The sequence below is a fragment of the Microcaecilia unicolor genome, chromosome 3, assembly GCF_901765095.1.
Source record: "Microcaecilia unicolor chromosome 3, aMicUni1.1, whole genome shotgun sequence".
NCBI lineage: Eukaryota > Metazoa > Chordata > Amphibia > Gymnophiona > Siphonopidae > Microcaecilia > Microcaecilia unicolor.
In genome coordinates, this window is record NC_044033.1 from 126,447,876 (window position 1) to 126,464,624 (window position 16,749).

Below are 16,749 nucleotides of genomic sequence, written 5' to 3' on the forward strand. Positions count from 1 at the left end.
AACTTCCAACTTCCATTCGTTCCTTGCCTGCAGTACTGTGGCTCAAATCCAGAGAGAAACTGAGAGAACTGACCGGAATTTTCTTTTATGAACCATTAAATTCTTGCAGGGATGAGTGGGGATGGGTTAAATTCTTGCAGGGATGGGTGGTTGGGATGAGTTAAATTCTTGCGAGGATGGGTAAGATTCCAGTGGGGATGGGCGGGGATGGGTAAGGTTTCTGTTCCTGTGCAACTCTCTATTTTCATCCTTACTTTCAGATTTTTAAAGATTATTTTCCTTGGGGCTAGTCTCTCCATCTTGTTGACTGGCTGTTTCCTCTTGTATGTAGTCATTGTATTCAGAAAGCAGAAAAAGGAGTTGTGAACCTCATGGGTGGAGAACAGTCAGAAAAAGAAGTGAGGTCCAATAAACAGATGAAATCTAGGATGTACAAAAAAGTCAATTTATTAGCAGCAATCAAGGAAAGGTATAACAGTTGGACTCAAATTGACTAAACATGATCGTGTTTCGGTGATTGTGACTGCATCAGGAGTCAACCAATTTGTCCTTAGGGTTTGTGTAGCATAGATAAAGTCCTTAAAAACTGGAATAAGAGCAAATATCAAAGTGCTAATATGAGTCCTTAGTGCATGAACAATAGATCACATATTTATTATTTATTTATTTATTTATTTATTATTAGGATTTATTTACCGCCTTTTTGAAGCAATTCACTCAAGGCGGTGTACAGTAAGAATAGATCAAACATAAGCAATAGGCAATTACAGTAGTAAAAATATTCAAATAACAATACAAAGTATGGTGTGGAGGGGCATAATCGAACAGAAACGCCTATCTCCATGGGCATTTATCTCCAAGAACGGGTCCGTGAAGGGGCGGGCCGAACCGTATTTTTTAAAAAATGGACATTTTTGAGCTGGGCGTTTGTTTTTTTTTAGCGATAATGGAAACTAAAAACGTCCAGCTCAAAAACGTCCTAATCCGAGCCATTTGGTCATGGGAGAGGCCAGGATTCGTAGTACACTGGCCCCCCTGATATGCCAGGACACCAACTGGGCACCCTAGGTCAGTGCGGTGGACTTCAGAAAAAGCTCCCACATGCATAGCTCCCTTACCAAGGGTGCTGAACACCCAACTCCCCTCCCCCAAAACCCACAAATGTACAACACTACCATAGCTCTTAGGGGTGAAGGGGGCACCTACATGTGGGTACAGTGGGTTTTGGAGTCCTCCCATTTACCAGCACAAGTGTTACAAGTAGGGGGGGATGGGCCTGGGTTCACCTGGCTGAAGTGCACTGCGGTACCCACTAAAGGTGCTCCAGGGACCTGCATACACGCAGGCCTCTAGGACTGGTTGCTGCTATATAACATTGGCACACCAGTTGACACCTGAAGACTAATCTCTACGAAAACGTCCTTTATTGGAATAACTGCATTTACTCACAGTTAACTGCAGATCAGAGGTTGTGCACCACTGGCAACGAGTCTCCCTGGTACTGAGATGAGCAGTAGGTCAGAGCTGGCAGAATGCTGTACAATGCCCTCTTTCAGCCACATTCAAGGGAAGAACTAAGTTGTCTAACGGGTGGCTAACACAGGAAAGGGATCTAAAACTGGCTTACAAAAATGGCCACTACCGCATGGACTACAACAGGAAACACAACAGGGCACACTCTGACCCAGTAGGCAGGGGGAAAAGCACCATGGGAGAAGAGCCTACCAACTACCAACATCGTGAGACTGTAACACAAGTTAATGAAATCACGGAGCCCAATACCCTACACCCACCACAATGCAATGCTGATGTGACCCTGTACTGCACCCGAGAGCCACATCTGACCCAGGGAAAGGCTGTGACAGGATCGAACACATTCTGCTGTCATGGAGGTGGGTATGGCATTTGAGGCTGGCATACAGGCTGGAAAAAAATTTTTAAAGTGGGGTTTTTTTGGTGGGAGGGGGTTAGTGACCACTGGGGGAGTCCGGGGAGGTCATCCCCGATTCCCTCCAGTGGTCATCTGGGCAGTTGGAGCACTTTTTTTGGACTTGTTCGTGAAAAAAAGGGTCCAAAAAAGTGACCCAAAATCGCGGTAAAAACGCCTTTTTTTTCGATTATCAGCTAAAGACGCCCATCTCGCCTCGGCTGATAACCATGCCCCAGTTCCGCCTCCACCACGCCTCCGACACGCCCCGTCAACTTTATTCGTTTCCACGACGGAGTGCAGTTAGAAACGCCCAAAATCGGCTTTCGATTATACCGATTTGGGCGCCTTTGCGAGACAAACGTCTATCTCCCGATTTAGGTCGCACTATAGGCGTTTTTCTCTTTCGAAAATAAGCTGGATAGTATACTACTTACATATGCATGCATAGCGCTTCTGCTCAGGCACCAATAAGTGCTGACTTCAGACACCTCCAGACTGTGACCTAAACATCCCAGGTCATCTCTCCCATATACAGGGCAAGCCACCAAACCTTGAGCACCTGAACTGCATTGCCTTAGACAATTCCAGGTTCAGCAAGTATAACTGGTTCTGCCTTTGCTTAATGTATGCAACTTTCAATGTTGGGTCTTAGGTCTTTACCTTCAGGCATCAGTTTTCCTGGATCCTGATCTCATCTCAGCCACCTAGAACACAGCAGCCAGCATCACAGGCCTTTAATCAGCCAAAGACCATCAGCTGTGCCCTGGGTGAGTTTTTTTTCCATCCGATTTACATTTCTTGCTGTGCTAGATAAAAATGTCTTACAAAATATTCGTCTGATTTCTATTTCTCACCACTAGATAAAAATGGCCTCCAGAATATTTGTCTCATTCCCATTTCTAATACATTCAATATTCATACACATATTCTATTATACTTCTTAATTAAATTATAAGATGTTTAACAACTTAAGGGATTCTTTTACAAAGACGTGCAGAAAAATGGCTTTCGGTAGTGTAGGCATGGGTTTTGGGCACACACCAATCCATTTTTTAGTGCGCCTGTGAAAAAGGCCTTTATTTTTTCCGAAAATGGACGTGCGGCAAAATCAAAATTGCCACGTGTCCATTTTGGGTTTGAGACCTTACCACCAGCTATTGACCGAGCGGTAAAGAATATGGGAGGTAATGATCTACGTGTATCAAATGCCACTTGGCGCACATTCGTTACGCGCGTCTGAAAATAACAAAATATTTTTTAGATATACGAATTGGACAGGTGCCAAAAATGAAATTACCGCAAGAACCATGTGGTAGTCGGGTGGTAACTCCATTTTGGCGCACATTGGGTGGACGTAGATGCTTACGCAGCTTAATTAAAAGGCCCCTAAATTTTCAATACACATAGCAATACTCACTCAAATATTTGAGGGAATTTCCTCTATTCTCTCAAAAACTTTCTAGGAAAGTGAATGACTTTATTACTTTCATTCTTTTCTAACTCTGATTCTACTTCAAAGTTAAGTAATTTATCATCTTGACTAGCAATTTGTTCAGTTTCAGCAGTAGTACCTGCCTTGCCTAATAACAAATATAAAATGCTGTTGTCTTTCTCAACATTCTCTTTATTCTCATTAGCAGTTTCAAGTGAACAAAATGTAAATTTTGTATTATCTGTTTCCATAAGTAATAATTTCACAGCATCTCTATTACAAAAAGAATTTGGAAATAAAGGTTCTCTCTACATGTTTTTCAACAACTGTAATTGTGGTCAGTTCCTGATCTAAAATGTTTGTTATTTTCTCACACAGGCAGCATCTAAATGTATGAATGCTAGGAAGCAATTAGTAGAAGACACCATTCATACATTTAGATGCTGCCTGTGTGAGAAAATAACAAACATTTTAGATCAGGAACTGACCACAATTACAGTTGTTGAAAAAGTGTCAAAGGATTAACTAATCATTGGATTACATAATGACACTCTCAGAAGAGAAGTAAACAGATATACTCATGAAATTAAAACACTTTCATATCAAGCGCTTCTAACCTTATTAATAAAATGCTCAGAGGAAGAAGAAAAATTGCCAGAAGATGAAGGAAAAAATGGTGAAATTATGTCTTCCCTGATAATTTACTAATGGAAGAAGCAATTAACTAGCTAGTCACACACACACACAAAGACTAATACCAGCTGCACATATTGAGGCAGGACTTGCTTATACACTCCTACCTTAGCTGACATTATTTTCATGCACCTTTCTGACTTCATGTGCAATTTTCTTAGTTAGTCTTCATATTTTCTATCTAACTCTTGTTATGTTATCTTATGTGTCTTTATGTTCCCCCTTATACTCTATGCTACCTATTAAGATGTTTTATTGTATATTGGTTTGACATTTTAAGGATGTTTTCTGCTGAAATTATCTATTGCCTATGGCCAGATTGTTCTTGCTGTACTCCACCTTGAGTACAAACAGGTGGTCAATAAATGCTAATAAAATAAATAAGAGGTAGTACATCTATGTTGTCAGTGTACATACTGCACAATAACGTTTTTCAGTGCTGTAACTGTATAGGAAGATGCTGGGAACATGCCCAACAGTTAGTGGCCAAGTTTTGCACTTATTACACTGTAAGGGGGAAATTCTATGAACCACACTCAAAAATGGGCCACCAGAAAAGATTAGGGTTAAGCGCAATTCTATAAAAAGCACACATCCTTTATAGTGCTGATCCCTTGGGTGCCAGATTAATTCCTGCTGAAACCTGGGGTAAGTGCTGCTGCACCAGTTGGGCATGCTGAACATGTATTCTATAAGTACGCCAGGGGCGTAGCCAGACTTCGGTGGGAGGGGGGTCCAGAGCCCGAAGTGGGGGGCACATTTTAACCCCCACAGCACCGCTGACCCCCCCGCCATTGCCGACCCCCCCACCGCCGCCGCCGCCACCACCACCACCAACAACAACAACAACTTTGCTCCCCCCACCGCCGATCCTCTCGACTCCCCTCACCCGCCGCCGCCTACCTTTGCTGGCGGGGGACCCCAACCCCCGCCAGCCGAGGTCCTCTTCTTCCTGCGCAAGGCTTTGTTCTGTTTCTGTGAGTCTGATGTCCTGCACATTGTACGTGCAGGACGTCAGACTCACAGAAACAGAACGAAGCCTTGCGCCAGAAGAAGAGGACCTCGGCTGACAGGGGTTGGGGTCCCCCGCCAGCAAAGGTAGGCGACGGTGGTGGCAGGGGAGGGTTGGCGGCAGGAGGGGGTTGAAAGGGTCGACGGCAGGGTGGTCCAGGGCCAAATCTACGGGGGCCCAGGCCCCCATGGCCCCACATAGCTATGCCACTGAAGTACGAATGCAAATTTTTGGAACATCCCTGACACACACGCCCCTTTCAGATACACACTATAGGGCACTTTTACAAAGTAGTGGTAAGACCAATGCGGGCTTACCGCTCGCTAAAAGGGAAGTACCGCTCAGCTACCGCAGCAGCCTAGTGGTAATTCCCACCCCCAGCACAAGCCATTTCCAGCGCTACAAAAATATTTTTATTTTTATTTTTGTAGTACTAGTGTGTATCCAGTGCTAATTGGGCAGTGCCACACACTGCCTGGTTACCGCCAGGGTAGTGCGGGAGCTGTTACTGCCACCTCAAAGGGCACCTGCCACCTGAAATGCCATCTGAAATGGGCGCAGCACACGTCCTTGTCCTTGAAAACCCTCTCTTTTACCCACTGTGGTAAAAGGGGGCCTCAGCACGCATCAAAAACACGCACTGATGTCAGCACAGGCCCCCTTTTCCCCCAGCTTCTTAAAAGGACTCCTTTGGGAGTTAGGCACCCTGCCTTATAGATTAGTGCACAGTACAAACTCTAATGGGTGCCAATTAACCTCAATAATTGGTTCTTAGCACACAATTATTGATGGTTCAGCGCATAGGAGCCAACTTTTCAGAATTATTGGGGGTGCTAAGCCTAATGGAAACAATCCTTCCCTGGGGAAATTCAAGCAATTTTCTCAATATTGGGGGTGCTCAAGTACCCACAGCACCCACAGAGTCGGCTCCTATGGTTCAGCGCTCATTCAATTAATTTGTGCACACATCTCAGGAGTGTGCGCAAATCTGGACACCATATATAGAATTGGAGAGTAAGTGCAAAATTTTACTAGCTTTAGGAAAAGGGTCCCTTAGGGCCACCCTGTATGATCCATAGATAAAAGGGATTATCATTTTCCAGCGGAACACTCTAATTAACTGAAGAGATACACTGGTGAATTAGGGGCAAGAAAGATAGCTCCAGAATCAGGAGCAGTGAGGATGCAGCAGGGGAAAAAGTAGACATTCATGGCATTCAGTACTGGCAACACCCTGTCAGTTGCCATTCCTTCCTCAGTCTCTATCTTCCAATCCCCCTGGGCACTACAAAACCATCTTTGTTGACAGAAGAAGCTACAGGGATACATGGCAGAGACCAGCATCTGTCTGCATGAACTCTTGCAACTTTTGGCATACCGAGCATATGTATAAAATAGGATACATAGCATTTACTGCACACTAATATAAGTAGTAAAAAAGCTGCTCAAATACCTAGGACAATACTCCCAGAATCCTCTAAACATCAGAACTAATGTTTTAAATTTGATTCTCATCAGAACTGGTAACCAGTGAAGTTCTTTCAACAGAGGTGAGATAATTTTCCAAAGGAATTTACCCAGAAGCAGCTTTGCTGCTGCATTCTGAACAAGCTGGACCCATCTGATTTTTTTGTTTTGTGTTACATTTGTACCCTGTGCTTTCCCACTCATGGCAGGCTCAATTTGGCTTACATGGGGCAATGGAGGGTTAAGTGACTTGCCCAGAGTCATAAGGAGCTGCTTGTGCCTGAAGTGGGAATCAAACTCAGTTCCCCAGGACCAAAGTCCACCACCCTAACCACTAGGCCACTCCTCCACTTGACACCTTGACAAGACCCAGCATTGGAACATTACAGTTGCTGCAGGCCATGTAGCTGCCTTCTCTAGATAGCCCAGGTCCTAGTGCAGATGTATGCATGGCTGAAATTCTTTCACTTGTGAATTGATTGTGTATCAGTTACATTATAGGTATACATACATATGAGAGAGGGAATGGGTGATGGCGGGGGGCACTTATGAGAGAGAGAGAGAGAGAGAGAGAGAGAGAGAGAATCTTTATGAAATCACAGAAATTTAGTTCTTTGCTTCCCATCAATGCAGGAAATCAAATCAAAAGAATATTTTCTCCTTCTGGCACTTACCGATCAGCTGTTATTTGGAATTCCCTCCCACAAGAGCTCAGATTGGACTCTGATTGCATGAGATTTCAAAAGAAACTGAAAACTTGTTCCAAAAATATCTTTTATCTAAACAATTTTATATTGATCAGTAGATGTTGAGAATTTGGCTGATATGCATATTGTTATTCATTATTGTATCTTCCTAGAGTTTGTTCTAGCTTCTTCAATTTTCATCCACATTGAACCAATTTTGCTGGGGAATTGCAGAGTATAAGAAGTTATGCTATGTTATACAGCTTCTCTGACTTCAGCTGTATGTCTCTAACCACCACGCCCAAGAATCATGGGTGAACCTCATACTGGCAAGTGCTGTGTTCCTGGCCCTATAGATTATAGATTATAATAGTGCCACAAACTATTTGATTTTTGACTCATTCTGGAGCCATGCCCATTCTTTTCATTTAAAAGGAATGAACTGAAAATGGCTTCATTCATCATGTTTTACCATTTACTTTCAAATGAATGCATATCCCTAACTGGAGCGCACCCACTGAGCCACCAAGTATAACATTTGGGGAGATGCGAGTGGCAGAGATGACCAAAAAGATGAGGTGGAAACACTGAAAACTGGACATTAAGTGTGACGTGACCTACTTCATATCTGAGCATCTACAATAAATAAATATCAAGTCAAATTAAACTACTATGATATGCTAAATTACATTTAAAGGGCATCTCACACTTGGCTCTAAAGCTGTATCAAAAGAATCTTACAGTCGTAGATGTGTTATTTGCGTAAGTAGATGATGTTCTGAAGGAAATGAAAGAGCAATATGAGCACTGTTAAAAATCTTTCAGACCATTTAAGGTATATTTCTGTTCAGAACATTCTGTTTTTCTTAAAATGGAAAAGGTATGCACAAATGTATAAAATGTTAGTACAAATAACATGCTCAAAACCAAACACTTGATACTAAGTAGCCATGGTTGCTATAGAATTCCTACAGACTGATCTATCTGCTTCAAATAAACATTGCAGGGGCAATTCTAGAGAAGACCTGCTGAAGTTGCTTTGTAAATTCCTTTTGAGTATTTTAAGTGATGCAGTAGTACTTCATTGTCAAGTGTTTACTGACTAATCCTATGACCATACTAACAAGGTTGCAAGAAATAGAAGGACTAGCGTAATCCCAAATACATTTCCTCTGATCAATGTTATTTTTAGAGACTAGTTATTCTTCTCTTCAGTTACAGCAGGCATTTGTTTCTTACCACTGTCTTCAATCACTGTTGTAATAAATGTCTGTTTTGAAAGGCACACTTAGGTCAATATTATTATATGTTTTGTGCAATTAACTCTTGCAGTTAGATGAAATAACCCTGGCAGTAACTAAGTTTATATGAATTCTTAATCCACCCCACCCCCTAAGGTTGCCTTTGATCCTCCAACAGCAACCTTCTACATATCCCTCCGCCCTCTGCCTTGCATCTGACCATATCTTGGGAAACCACATTCAGGCCCCGATGCACAAGGGCAGCCGTAAAATATGACTGCCTCACTAAAATGTAACGAATCACTAATAACCAGCAATGTACAAAGGGGATCGCATGCAAATGAGCTGCATAGATCCCACTTTGTGCATCCTCGCTGTTTGCAAGTTACTACTACTACTACTTATCATTTCTATAGCGCTACTAGACGTACGCAGCGCTGTACACTTGAACATGAAGAGACAGTCCCTGCTCGACAGAGCTTACAATCTAATTAGGACAGACAAACAGGACAAAAAGTTCAAGCTGTGAAATCCATTTCACAGCTGTAATACACTGGACCTCTCTGACCCCACACTTTTTAAAAAATTTACCCTGGTGGTCCAGTGGAACCTGACCACCTCAATCTTTTTTCCAGTGGACCACGACCTCTCCCTCCCGCCCCCCGCAACCTCCCGTGACTCCACAAACCTTTTTGTTTTTAATTTCCATGGTGGTCCAGTGGACAGAATCCCTTCCCCTGGTAGTCCAGTGGATCATGACCCCTCCACGACCCCTGAACCTTTTAAAAGATTTTCCTTGGTGGTCCAGAGGATCGAACTCCTTCCCCTGTGCTTGCACACATGCCCTTTTCTGTACCCGACCTCCACTCTGTCTCTCCCTGTACCTTTACAACAAGGTGGAGGCAGGAGGGCAGGAGCAACGGCTCCTCCCTCCTGCCTCGGGCCCACCCGGAAGAAAATGGCAGTTCCCAGGCCCTGCCCAGTGCATTCTGGGATGTACTGGGTGGGGCTAAACACCATAGAGTAAGTTTTTTCCTTATATGGTGTTTAGCCCCACCCAGTGCATCTTCATCTCATCAACCAGCTGATGAATGATCAGACAACTATCATTAAAGTGCCATCAAAAATGCAGAACTACAGATCATCAAATGATACCTTGGCACCACCTGGGAATTTTGACACAAGACTTCCCTGGAAGATAAGGAACTTTTTCAGCAGAACCATCACTGAGCCATTGATCCACATCACAAAGAGATGAGGACTCTGTGGACTGTTGCCCACTCCAAAGACTCAGAGACTTTTCTCTCTCTTTTTTGTTGGTTGTTGTCTGTCATTTCAGCTCCTGTGAGACTGTAAAAGAGAATTGCTAAAGAAACAGTGAACCAAAGACAAGCAAGAAGTTGCCAAATTTTAAGATGCAGATATAAATGGACTTTTGCATGTTTATAATGTTTATAGTTTTGAAAAGTTAAATAGTGGTATGTTCCAATACTAGGCAGGGAGTGTAATGCCCCCATATTCATGGTAGCAGGGTGCATTTTTATGTATATTTAGTATGAGCATTATCTGATCTAGGGCTGATCCTTCCTTAATCTGCTGTGATTCCATCAAAATTCAACCACATTTTCCCAAGGCATAATTACCAACAATATTTCCACACGTTCCCCTTTGAGTATTACAGTTTTTCCTCTCAACTGGGCTGAGGTTCTGGCCATCTCCTTGCCTGTGAGATAGCTAGATACAGACTCTGTCTGCAGAAGGCAACACTTTTTTCCAAGCAACTGAAGTTGATTTTCTTTGTTTCCTCTGATTGCTACGTTAGAATTAGATTAAGAATTGAGAGTCTACTGGTAAACCTTTTACTTGGGAATGGTTTAGTCAGCTGTTGAAGCTTTGTAATCACACCTTGCCTGTCCTACTCCTTGTCTCTTCCCCTTTGTCTCACATCTTGCCTAGAACAGCACACTTCTTCTGTAGTTAAGCTCCTGGCTGGTGCTTCTCTCTCTCTCTCTCTCTCTCTCTCTCTCTCTCTCTTTTCCTTCATTTAGCTTGTGGCTAAAGCCCTCAAATTCAGTCCTTGCTTCAGTAGTTAGGCCAGGGGGGTCAGTAAAACCTCTGACTTTCACATGCACTTCAGACAAAAAGGCACTAACTCAAAACTTAAGGGAGACTTCATACTGTCTATTTTTCTCTGTTTCTATTGAATTAATTTCTGATTTCATTGTAATTGTATTGCCTCTGATCTGCAAAAGCCTTTCATTTTCCCTTCCCTTCTTCCTCTGTCCCTTCCACTGTCATTGTAATTGGTTCATCAGTTCATTGTAAGCCGCTGCTTTAAGTGGTATTAAGTGGGGTATAAATATTCTGAATAAATAAAATAAATAAATACTGGATATAAACTAGTTAGGCCCACAGACTAAGCATTAATCACATGCCGCAAATCCACCACACAAACTCAGGGGGTCTCTGGTTTATTTAAGGCCAGGCAGAACTACTGCAGCAATCCCAGCAGAGGAATTACTGTGATGCTAAACTTGCAAAGCAGCTCATTATTAATTAATTTTGTGAGAACTGGCACATACATCTTCAAATTCCGGTTTTAACAGAAAAACAGTGGAGTTAGTTTTTTTTTTCTTTTTCAGCTGGGCGCTATAGCTGACTTTCAGTTACATAAAAAAAAAATATATGAACTAATAAAGCCATTCCAGTAAAACAATCAATAAATGTCATGCCAAAACGTTGCTAACCTGCAAGAAATCCTGTGGGTTAATATATTGGCCTGCTATATGGATAGATAACTATTGGTGTATGTAAGTTAAGAGACACAGCTGATGGTGGTAAGTTTTTGTTTTTGCCTGCTGACGGCTTTCTGCTCAAATATTCAATGCCGGGCCATGTCCGGGCACCGACACTGAATATCCAGGCATACACGGCCGGCTAAAACTTATGCACTTAAGTGCAATATTCAGCACTTAACTGCGTAGGATGAACTGCATAGAGATAGGATAGTGTTTTATGCAATCCTATTTATGTGGTTACCTTATATGGTCAAGTGCTGATTGGCCCTTAACCGCATAAGTGCTGACTCCACCCCCAAGATTACCCACAAAATAGCTGGTTTTGTGTTTGGCAGCTAGTGCTGGTAATCAGCAGCACTAATTGTTTAAGTGCCGCTGAATATCAGTGGATAGACCATAAGCCATTCTTGGCTGGTTAAATCGCTTTGAATATTGACCCCTTAAAAGCATTTATTCAACACATTATTTCAGGCTGGATCCTTTTTCAAACAGATCAGTCACATTTCTTCCCAATATTCAGATAATTTTGTTCTTGGAAATGTTTATCCCCATCTTGACTGAATACTAATTATCATTAGCTGTGAGTCTACTGTCACTTAGCATTCGTGTGTATTAATTGCATTCTTAGTGAGTGCTAAATGTGAATTGGTTACTAAGCAGTACATTTAGAACAAATCTGAGGAAATATTCCTTTGTTAAATGTGTAATTACGCTCTGGAAATCATTGCCAGAGAATGTGGTAACACTGGTTAGGGTTGCGCATTTTAAAAATGGTTTGGGCAATTTCCTGGAAGAAAAGTCTATAAACCTTTATTTAAGGTAGACTTGAGGAAATACACTGCTTATTTCTGAGATCATCAGGTACTTGTGATCTGGATTCACCACTGTTGGAAACAGGATACTGGGCTACATGGACCTTTGCTCTGACCCAGTACCACAATGCTTATGTTCTTATTTAGTTATGCACTTAAATGCAAGGAGTAAATGAATACTTAAGTGCTGGTAGACTCTTAGGGCCCTGTTTACTAAGGCACATTATCATTTTTAACGTGCCTACAATTAGCATGCGTGCTAACCGTTTAGGCACCTATAGGGATATTGTAGGTGCGTACACGGTTAACGCACATCCATGGTTAACCCGCATTAAAGACGCGCTTATAACGGAGCTTAGTAAACAGGGCCCTTAGCTACCTACAGATTGTATTCCGCCAAAGCCCTGTTTCCTCCTGTTTAGCTTGGGAAAGGCTTCAATGCTTCAGTGGCTGGGGTGCGGTGGGGTAGGAAGGGAAGGGAGAAGGGGATGGGGAGGGGGAAGGGCAAGCATCCCACTTCATATTTTCTATTTCTGTATGAAGGGAAGGACTTTTAAATATAGGGTAAAAAAACAAATTGATTAGTTTCTCATATCATTTGTCATGTCATTATTTTTTTAAATATTTTGTTTCAGGGCAATTTTGTTAATAGTGCATACCACTGTGCAATAGTGCACAGTCACACATTATAGGGAACAATTCTATAACTGGGCACCTCCATTTAGACACCCCGAGGCCATACGGTAGAAGCCTATTCTAGAACAGAACCAAGGCACCTAGGTTCTGATATAGAATAACTGCCATAATTCGGGATCAGTGTGCCTAACACATAGTTTATGCAACTGGAAGTCTGGTCAAATATCCCATTCGTAGTCTTCCTTGTTACATCCCCCTTAAAAATATGCACTATGAAAGTTAAGTGGGTATTTGCAGAATGGCACTAAGGCAGAATATTGGCATTTCTGTGCATATGTCACACATATGACTGTATATGTTATTATTCTAAATAACTATGGGCATAACACATGTAGAAATGTAAGCACCAAGGTTATAGGACTGCTCCTCACACATGCACTGATCTTTTGTAGGTGCCTATTGAAACAAAAGTTGCTTACTCAGCACTTTGATAAGCACCTATCAAGCATAGGGGCCCTTTTACCAAACATTGGTACAATGTGGCCTTAGAGCTTGAGCATTTGTCAGAATGCACTTCTGGATTCTTTGCTGAGACTTACTATTTTCCACTGTGAATAATGCCGCATACCGAAAAAAGGGAGTGATTCAAGCCTTACCCCTCCAGGTGACTACATTTTTCCACTCTGGACCTCTTTGCTAGAGGATGTGGTAACAGCAGTTAGCGCATCAGAGTTTAAAAAAGGTTTAGACAAGTTCTTGGAGGAAAGGTCCATAGTTTGCTATTGAGATAGACATGGGGAGGCAGCTGCTTGCCCCAGGATTGGTACCATGGAATATTGCTAATAATTGGGTTTTTGCCAGGTGCTTGTGACCTGGCTTGGCCACTGTTTGAAAATGGGATACTGGTCTGACCCAGTATGGCTAATCTTATGTTCTTATGTACATCTTCTCCCATCCAGCAAAGTTTGGAACGATTCACTGTCAAACTCCCACAAGAGAAGTAGGGTAATCCCATCACAAGTTTGTCCAAGGGAGTGCACAGTTTGCTGGGTTTGGATGTTTTGTTGTCCCCACAGATAGTCAGCCCTCCACTGTGTCTGGTGGATACCTGGGTTCTTTCAGCGCTCGCTTCCGTGACGGAAGATGCTGCGTCAGTGAGTAGCAGTGAGGGGGAAAAACCCATGGAACAGTCCAATGAGCAAGAGAGCAAGGGAGTGGCACAAGAAGCTGCACTGATTGTGGTTACCCTGGAGAAGATTTGGACAGCTATTCAAAGGCTGAATTCAACTGTTGAAAAATCTGTAAAGACAGTAGCAACTTTAGGGGTCTTTTTACCAACCTGTGGTAAAAGGGGGCTTCCACTGGTGTCAGAGCATCTTTTTGACACACGCTGAGGCCAGCTTTTACCACAGCGGGTAAAAGGCTGTTTTTCTAAAAAGAAATAGCCATGCGGCAAGTGAAACACTTGCCACACGCCATTTTTGGGGGGAGCACTTACTGCTACCCATTGTATATTAAATAGATTTGCTTGATCAGTAGAGAGGGTATTGGTGAAACCCAATGAGTGAAATATAATAATATTATAAGAAACAGGAATTTGTAATGAACCATCCAAAAATCTCCCTTATACGGTCCCATACTATCTATAGTGAGCCCATCATTCCCAGGTGCTTTATTGCGTTGTAAGGATTTAATAGCTAGGAGAACATCTTTAACTTTAAGTAGGGTATTGAGAGAAACAATTACTTTAGGGAACAAAGAAGGTTTACATGAGAAATGTAAAAAATCTTGAATTTGTTGATCAGTTGGAGATATATCTTGGAATAAAAGTTCAAAAATAAATCGGCTATCTTGGCTGTATTGGTTTGTATTGAGTTCCCATCGTTGACCACAGATATAAAGGATGATTTCTAGTTTGCCCGTAAAAAATTAGCAAGCACTTTGCTGGCCCTGTTCATTCCAGAATAATAAGACGACTGTTCAGATGTAATAATGATTCTGGCTCTGAAACATAGAATGCGATTGTATTGAAATTTCAATTTTTGTAATTCTATAAGAATAGTAGAGGATTTTTTTTAATGGCAATGTTGAAGTTCTAGTTGCTTGATTTGATTATCCAAAACTAGAAGTTCTGCTTTGTGCTTTTTTTTGTTGGTGAGAGGAAAATTAAATTATTTCCCCTCTTATGTATGCTTTATATGCATCCCATATCACATGATACTCCAGATCCTCAGTTTCATTCAATAAAAAATATTCTTGTGACCATTGTAACAGGGCGTCACAGAAATCATTATCATGTAATAACCCGGAAATGAATCTCCAGGATGGGGTAGGTTGTTCAGACTGACAAATTTGCATGCGAAGTGTGACACAAGTGCGGTCTGTTATCGTTATCAGTTCAATTGTAGGTTTAACCATATATGGAATCATTGATTGAGAGATGAAAATATAATCCAGATGGGTATAAGAATCATGAGTTGCTGAATAGAAAGTAAAATCTACATCAGAGGGGTGCATTAAGCACCATGAATCCACCAATTGCCAAGAGTGCATTAAGTGTTGTAGAGCAGAGGTTGCTTTTATAATCTTGTGCTTACTAGAAGATCTTCTATCAAGGATTATGTCCAAAAAAAGGTTCATATCACCAGCCATGATAATAAAATCAGAACCTGCTAGAACCAATTGAGTATTGAAATTGTAGAAAAAAAAGATGGATTGTCCACTTTAGGGGCATATATGTTTAGGAAAGATATAAAATTATCGTCATGCATAATTTTTACTAATACCATCTCCCCTCTGTGTCATAGGTATGAGAGATAATAGAATATTTTAAGCTTTTAGCAAGAAGGGTGATCAAACCATTTTTCCTACCAAGTGCTGGTGATCAATCTTGCACCCAGTCTTGTTTTACTTTGGTAGCTTCCTGTGCTGAAAGATTCCTGAATTCATGGATTCTTGAAGATGCACTATTGATGGAGTAAGATGTTTAAAATGGAGCAAGAGTTTCTTCTTTCTGATAGGATTCTATATGCCTTTTACATTGAGAGAGAGGACATTCAGAGCTATGACATTGTGAAATGCAAAAATTTATAGGTCATCCATAACAAGTAGGCAATGTCCAGGTGACATGATAGTATATGTGAGGAAAATTTTAAAAAGAGAAATGTTAAGAAAAAGAAAACAGCAACACAACAACATGTACACATTCCAATCCCTTCACCAATGAGGAACAAACGGGGTCGAGTGTGAAGAGGTGCTTAGGAGGAGCAAAAAAATAAAGCACATAAGGACCCTTTACTAAGCCATGTAGGTGCTTATATGCGCCCAACGTGCGCCAACTTGGAACTACTGCCCGGTTACTATGTGGCCCGGGCAGTAATTTCATTTTTTACGTGTGTCCAGTACACACGCCGGAAAATGAATTTTGTTTTCCAGCATGTGGCGCTATCCGGTTGGTAATTGGCATTATATACTCGCTGACAATTACCGCCTGGTTAACGCGTGAGACCTTACCGCTAAGTCAATGGGTAATGGTAAGGTCTCAGGCCCAAAATGAATGCGAGCAAATTTTCATTTTGCCGTACATCCATTTTTGGCCCCAAAAAAGGCCTTATTTGCAGGCGCTGAAAAATGGACTTGTGCGTGTCCAATGCATGCGTCTACAACAGCACAGGCCATTTTTCAGCGCACCTGAGTAAAAGGACCCCATAATATCAAAGTATATGGATTAGATGCAGGAAAGCAGATAGCAAAAACAGATCATCTGATAAGGATTCTTGTTCTGAAATATATTTTTCTAAATCAGGTGGATCAGTATAGTAACGTGGTAACATAGTAGTAGAAATACCTGGTCTGCCCAACATGATAAGCTCATATGTGCTACTTTCTGTGTATACCTTACCTTGATTTGTATCTGCCATTTTCAGGGCACAGACCGTAGAAGTTTGCCCAGCACTAGCCCCACCTCCCAACCACCAGCCCCGTCTCCTACCACTGGCTCTGGCATCCAATCTCGGTTAAGCTTCTGAGGATCCATTCCTTC